The sequence below is a fragment of the Electrophorus electricus genome, chromosome 5 (assembly GCF_041902795.1).
Source record: "Electrophorus electricus isolate QZ-2024a chromosome 5, ASM4190279v1, whole genome shotgun sequence".
Taxonomy (NCBI): domain Eukaryota; kingdom Metazoa; phylum Chordata; class Actinopteri; order Gymnotiformes; family Gymnotidae; genus Electrophorus; species Electrophorus electricus.
In genome coordinates, this window is record NC_137501.1 from 31,117,166 (window position 1) to 31,124,665 (window position 7,500).

The following is a 7,500-nucleotide window of genomic DNA, read 5'->3' on the forward strand; positions in this document are numbered from 1 at the left end:
GTAATATTACACCTGAGACAAAGGACACCAGTGAGAGAGAACAGCAGAAGACTCCACTCTGTGTGTGTGTGTGTGTGCGTGTGTGTGCGTGTGTATATGCGCGCATATATGTGTGTGTGTGTGTGTGTGTGTGTACGCACGTGCATGTGTGTGTGTTTACTTGTAATGCTCAACCCGTGAGGCCTTAATGTCTCTATTTGTAATTGTATATATACACAGGATAAGATGTACAAATATCCTGTATGAAAACATGAGAACATTTGTTTCAGCAACCACAACATCGTGACCTCTTCTCAGGGGTCATCAGGCAGGCCCCTCCCTTCATCTGTGTTTCAGATTAAGCCTATCACCACCTTCAACAAGACACGTACAAAACCTCTTTAGATGTAAACCCACACTGGTCTCCTTGGTGGCTGTAGCCCTACTGACCTGCTCTCACACACTCCACCAGTACCATATGGGCTCTGCCAATACACAACCTGTAAATCCACGATGGCCTCCCCAGGGATTAAGGCCGTACCTGGTCCCACTGGCACCATTAAGGTGAAACCACTGCCACCAGTTCTACATGGGTTTTATCTACTGCGTTACCAAGAATTACACAGTACAGATCCATCCTGGCATAGCCAGGGACTCCAGACACAGTAATGTGTACAGTAATGTGTAGAAATATACAGTAACGTGTATTAATGTGTAGTAATATTTAGTGATGTGTATTAATGTGTAGTAATATACAGTAATGTGTACAGTAATGTGTAGAAATATACAGTAACGTGTATTAATATTTAGTGATGTGTATTAATGTGTAGTAATATACAGTAATGTGTACTAATGTACTAATTTATATGCAGTTATTATATTAAAAATTCTGCTTCAATATAAGTACACATGTAAAAGTAGATGAAGTACAAGAATGTGTGTGTGTGTGTGTGTGTGTGTGAGAGTGTGTGTGTGTGTGTGTGTGTGTGTGTGTGTGTATGTGCATGATGGTCTCTCAGTGGTCAGACTAAATTAATTTTGTTCAGGTGGTGTAGTCTCACAGCTCATATTCACCTCATCTACCTGGCCTCCAAACATCTGGCAACCACACATTCTAATTTGTCCATTTCATCCTGCTGTGAACTGTGCTTTCATCTGGGTTGCCAGATTTATATTTCTAACACAGGTGGGGGTCTATTTGAAAAAATTTGGTTACAAAATGCTTAGGATAGATGATGCATAAAATTATTTTTTCCACTGCTCTGCAGACACACACACACACACACACACACACACACACACACACACACACACACAGGCTTTCATTAGGAACTTTGTGGGGTGTGCCAGCTGTCTTTTGTATTGCTATAGCTACATAATACTCTGTCTACACTTCTAGCCCTAAACGTAACCTCTTAACCTTCAAATCTTCAAAAAAGAGGAAAAGGTCCTTCAGCCCAGTCGCTACAAACACTGAAATGTGCTGAAAAATAGTTTCTTAAAAAACAAAACTAAATTTTTCAGTTAAATAAATCCAGAACATGCAGCAACACCCAAACACACACACACACACACACACACACACACACACACACACACACACACACACACACAGTTCCCTTTAATGTCTAATAGCTGTTAAGACACAGGGAAGGCTGTTCAGAGTCCTCATACACGCATGTCTAATAGTCTTACCTGGAGCTGTGCAGGTGTGAGCAGAAGATGGTGCAGGGAACACCAAGGTCTGCATGCGTACTGTTAACGTGATAAATATGCAACTCGCACTGGATAAGAGCGTCTGCCAAATGCTGGAAATGTAAATGTGATCAATAATTGAAAGTCCAGAGCACATCTACACAGCACTCGGTGGAATTTATGATGTCATGAAGAGTTTTTCATTAAATGAATATTAAATGTACACAAGCTTTGCTCTAAAACACTAATGCACTACCCTGTTGTCCCAACAGGTGGCACTGTTTCATTACAAATCAGGCACTACCGCAGGATTTTGTGTGTGTGTGTGTGTGTGTGTGTGTGTGTGTGTGTGTGTGTGTGTGTGTGTGTGTGAGAGAGAGAGAGAGTATGTGCATCCACATGTGTGTGTATGTGTGCGTGTGGTGAGTGTGTGTATTTACGTGTGTGTCCGCTTTTGGCAGCAGTAGTCAAGCAGGGCAGAATTGTCTCACCTTGATGACATGTGTGTGTAGCATGGCATGGCCCCTGACCTTGTGACCTCAGTCTCCTGGCAACAGCAAGGTTGGTCACAGAGAGGGGTATAAGTGACCATCTGTGTAGCAGGCACCTGATTAGAGGTCACAAGCACACACACACACAAATGCACTCTCTACATTCATATAAGCAATCACACATGAGCAAAAAATGCACACAAACCTCTCCCCTCCCCTCCTCTCCCCATCTCTCCTCTCCTCCTCCTCCTCTCTCCTCCCCTCCTCCTCCTTCCCTCCCTCCTCTCCTCCTCCCCTCCCCTCTCCTCCTCTCCCCTCATCTCCTCCTCCTCCTCCTCCTCTCCCCTCCCCTCCTCTCTCCTCCTCTCCCCTCCCCTCCTCCTCTCCTCCTCCTCCCCTCCCCTCCTCTTCTCTGTCCCATCGCTGTTTAGAAGTGCAGTGAATATCATGTTCATAAATGTTCATGTCCATTGTTTAGTTAGTTGTAGTTCTGTGTGTGTGTGTGTGTGTGAGTGTGTGTGTGAGTATGTGTGTGAGTGTGTGTGTGTGTGTGTGTGAGTGTGAGTATGTGTGTGTGTGTGTATATGTGTGTGTGTGTGAGTATGTGTGTGTGTATGTGTGAGTATGTGTGTGTGTGTGTGTGTGTGTATGTGTGAGTATGTGTGTGAGTGTGTGTGTGTGTGTGTGTGTGTGAGTATGTGTGTGAGTGTGTGTGTGTGAGTGTGAGTGTGTGTGTATGTGTATGTGTGTGTGTGTATATGTGTCTGTGTGTGAGTATGTGTGTGTGTATGTGTGAGTATGTGTGTGTGTGTGTGTGTGTGTATGTGTGAGTATGTGTGTGAGTGTGTGTGTATGTGTGAGTATGTGTGTGAGTGTGTGTGTGTACTCTGACAATATTCGTGTTTTTCTACTGCTTTTGCAAAGCTTCATTTATTAGATAATAATCCAATTTAAAATCTAATTGCTTTAAATAAGCAATAAAATGAAACATATTATGTTCCCAACACTGCAATTGACATTTCCTGAAATGAAACAATTTTTAATCAAAATAAACAGAAACAAAGTTACTACAAACATATTTTAGAGCATAAAGCTGACGTGTCTCGTGGTGTTGGGAAGCATAGTGAAGGTCTCGGCAAAGGCGTCTGGGAAATCTCTAGTGGACACATACCTGAGGACATTGCTAGCGGCAGGTGGACTGAACGCAGCACTCTGTCCACGTTCCTGTCCCCAACACTCCATCCACGCTCCTGTCCCCAACACTCCATCCACGTTCCTGTCCCCAACACTCCATCCACGTTCCTGTCCCCAACACTCCATCCACGCTCCTGTCCCCAACACTCCATCCACGTTCCTGTCCCCAACACTCCATCCACGTTCCTGTCCCCAACACTCCATCAATGTTCCTGTCCCCAACACTCCATCCACGTTCCTGTCCCCAACACTCCACCCACGCTCCTGTCCCCAACACTCCATCCACGCTCCTGTCCCCAACACTCCATCCACGTTCCTGTCCCCAACACTCCATCCACGTTCCTGTCCCCAACACTCCATCAATGTTCCTGTCCCCAACACTCCATCCACGCACCTGTCCCCAACACTCCATCCACGTTCCTGTCCCCAACACTCCATCCACGCTCCTGTCCCCAACACTCCATCCACGTTCCTGTCCCCAACACTCCATCAATGTTCCTGTCCCCAACACTCTACATTCTTGTTCCCAGCACTTTTCAAAGTAAACGTATGCCCATGAGTGTGTGTGCACATCCGTCCTTAACCATATTAGAAGTGAAACAGTAATTACTTATAAGTACCCAATTTGTGTGTGTGTGTGTGTGTGTGTGTGTGTGTTTGAGAAAGATGATGATAGCATGTTGGAGTATTGTTTTGTACAGCAGCAAAACAAGCAAAACAAGCCCTTATTAGTATAAGTTCATTAACATGAGAGGTGATGGTTAATACATATGTGGAGAGGCGGGGATTCATGGCATGGCCACTGAAACCTCGCAGTTCTGACCACCCTGACCTGTGCCTCAGCCTGATGAAACACGGGGGGTTTCAGCTAAGCAGCCCAGGTGAGATTGCACTGAGATTGCACTATAGGACCTTCAGTGAGAGAACCACAACAGCAATGCATTTCAAGTAGGTGTGCACTGATCGCGATGTATCGTGTGGCAATGTATCAGTCCACCCTACTGGAAACGCCTGTGGCGATATCACTTCCTGTTCATTATGCTAGCTAATGCATTTTCTTTTAATTGTAGGGGAATAAAAATATTTGCACAGAATTTTTGGATTGTTTTGCTTCAGAAATAAAAGGGAATCATTTCACTTGGTTATATAATATATGATGTAACTACATTTTATTTACAATTGTAAATTTCTGCTCCTAATTTATTTGAATTACAAGGGACTAAAGATTCTTTGTTGTTTAAAAATGTATACAAAAAAAAAATCTGCATTCTTTGCATTGTTCCTATACTTAACTTTTATATATATATATATATATATATATATATATATATATATATATATATATATATATAAGTACCCAATTTGTTTGTGTGTGTGTGTGTGTTGTGTGTGTGTGTGATGATAGCATGTATATATATATGTATGTATATATCTTTAGTTTCAGATATGGTGAATCCAGTATTGTGACCCAAACTGTTACAGCCCTAATTACGAGTTTACGCATTTCAGGTGTTCCTGTTTTTCTTTACTTTATGGAAGGTCTGAAAATGTCACGATTACCAAACCTGAGACAGAGAGAAAGCACTGCGGTTATCATTAGTGGCTAGCATTAGCGTTTAATGTTAGCTTAACACTAGGCATGCGTTTAGGTACCGGTCCCGTACTGTCTTAAAACATCAGTGACACTCAACTCAACTCAACTCAACTCAATGCAACTCAACTCGAAGGCAGGTGCATTGCTGAGTGTTAGAAACAAAGCTTGTTTCCATGTCTCTCCGTGGAAAACCCTTTGGGACACCGCACGGATGAATTACCCTGGACTTTGAAACGGTAGTGTTCAGACTTTCCTGTCCCGCATGTTCTTGTTATTTTCTGACCCGACGCTTCTGAAGGGCTTGACACCCAGCTGGTGTGTTGAGTCAGATACCAAATGGCAAACTGAGCAGGGGTTTTATGAGAAGTCATCCATCCTCACCGACACACAAAGTCTGTTTAGAGGGTAACACCAAATAAAACGAACAGGTGTTCTCTTTAATCGTGTTCTGTTTTTCCTCATCTTTCTGAACCGAACCGCTTGTATGGTTGCACAAAACAATATTCTAATCCTATGTTGATACCCGGAGCAGGAGGGAAATGTGAAATTTGAGAGAAGAAGAAAATAAAAAGTTGAATGGTGGTCTTAAAGGCATCTCGCACACATCTTGCTAGCTACATCACCGGTTACCATGGAAACCTCGGAACTGTCAGTCCGTTTCGTTTCAGGCTGTCAGAACATTTGGGGAGGAAAACACCAATTTACAGAGAAGCAGCAAGTGTGTGTGTGTTTGTGTGTGTCTGTCTGGCTGGCTGTCTACGTGACTCATGTAATCTTGTGAGACACATATATATGACTTTTCATTATACGTATACTATATATTCTGTACTTCTCATATCAGAAAAAAATATCTATCACAAACGTCTTCTCTCACTCTGTCTCTGTTAGTGGGAAAAGAAAGAGAGCCCATTGTGACGTCCTCTAACACCACGCAAATGCTGTGTGAATATGGAGCTGGGTGTAGCCATCAGTGCAATGTCCTTCAGACTGGAGAGCATCTTCTGTGGAAGATAAAGGCGAGCTAGGAGCTTGGCTCTTATTGGGCTATCGATCTCCACAGCTGTTAGCGCTCGCTCTCTCTCCCCACGCTGGCTGCAGACCCGCTCTTCACAAAGATAATAGAGGCAGTTTTTGTGTTCCATCATAACAGGTCAGATTTATCACTGCCAAACCATTTGCTCTTATTCTGAGCGTGCAGTGAAACAGCTCTAACCCATATTGAGCGCGCACGGAGGTTCACGAGTCACTCTGGTTGTGGGGGTGCAGGTTTGTGCTTGCTTGGCTATAATTAAGATTCCTGACCTGTTTTCTCATTAAGGTTCTCATGTTTAACTGGTTCCATGCTGGTTCACATGTCTGATGTACTGGTTCAGCTCAAAGTTTGTTTAATGTAATATGTCAGATGTTTGATGTTCATAATCTTTGGTTTGAATATATTTTTGTACATTGACACAGTTGACTGAAATCGTCACTTCTTAAATGTTTGAGCCAATCTTCAGTGAGCCAATGGCAACATTTGGGGAAATGCATTTGATTGGTTGTTTTTATGAAGCGGGACATGTGAGGACATCCCGGGTCTTCCTGAATCTGTGTGGAGGCGCTGCGTGTGCGGCAGGCCACAGAGTTCCTCTACCAACCACCGCTGACATTTTCAGACGGTGAGAAAGAGGTAAAAGCAAACAGGCAATGGGTTGTGTGTGTGTGTGCACGCGCAGCAGGACACACACCAATATGGCCCAGGGCATTATGGGTCGAGTGCTTCATCACCCTCAGAAGCCAGGGGCACGCCTGTCCTCTGTCTTTTTTTTACTCTTTCTCTCCATCTCTTCTTCTCTCTCTCCTTTTATCTCTCCTTCCATCCAACCATCCCCTTGTGTGGCTCTTTCAGGCCATCAATAATAATGTTCTGAACCTGGGTGTCCTTCATCAGCTCTACTGCCATATGGCTTACAGTGAGAGGTTTATGTCTGTCTCTGTGTGTGTGTGTGTGAGTGAGTGTGAGCGTGTGAGTGTGAGTGTGTGTGTGTGTGTGAGTGTGTGTGTGGGAGGGAACAGATTGTTCTAGAGACCTTCAGACCTATATTCTTTTGACCCTGTCGCCTCAGCAACCAGCATGTGGACAATATGGTGACCACGAGAACATTTGTTTTGCTTTTATGAATCTGTTAAGTATACAATGCAGATGTTACACACACACACACACACACACACACACACACACACACACACACACACACACACACACCAGACTAAACCGCCCATACTAAAAGCACTAGGTGAGTTGACATTATTCAGCTATGGCACAGACACCTTTATTGTGGAGAGAAGCCAGTGTGATGTGTCCTCGGTAAAACTCATATTTAACATGCTGTTCACTGTCGCTCAGGTGCCTCCCATTAAAAGCCCATCGGCCCCCTCGCAGACACACGGCAGATTAATATTGATTTAGTGTGTGACGACAGGGGGCTGGATTATGTCATAGAGGGAGATGCACGTGTTGATCTGTGTCAGAGACATAGGAGGGATCCGTGCAGTCTGATACGTTCG

At 43.9% G+C, this 7,500-nt stretch overlaps 1 long non-coding RNA gene across 1 annotated transcript in view; it reads left to right on the forward strand.

Annotated features, from left to right (window-relative positions):
• LOC145657923 (uncharacterized) overlaps nucleotides 1-871 on the forward strand; it is a 10,632-nt gene extending 9,761 nt beyond the window's left edge. Inside the window, exon 3 of the long non-coding RNA XR_014123874.1 lies at nucleotides 1-871. This exon is cut by the window's left edge and continues 640 nt beyond it. This is a non-coding gene — a long non-coding RNA (uncharacterized LOC145657923).
• The last annotated feature ends 6,629 nt before the right edge of the window (nucleotides 872-7,500 follow it).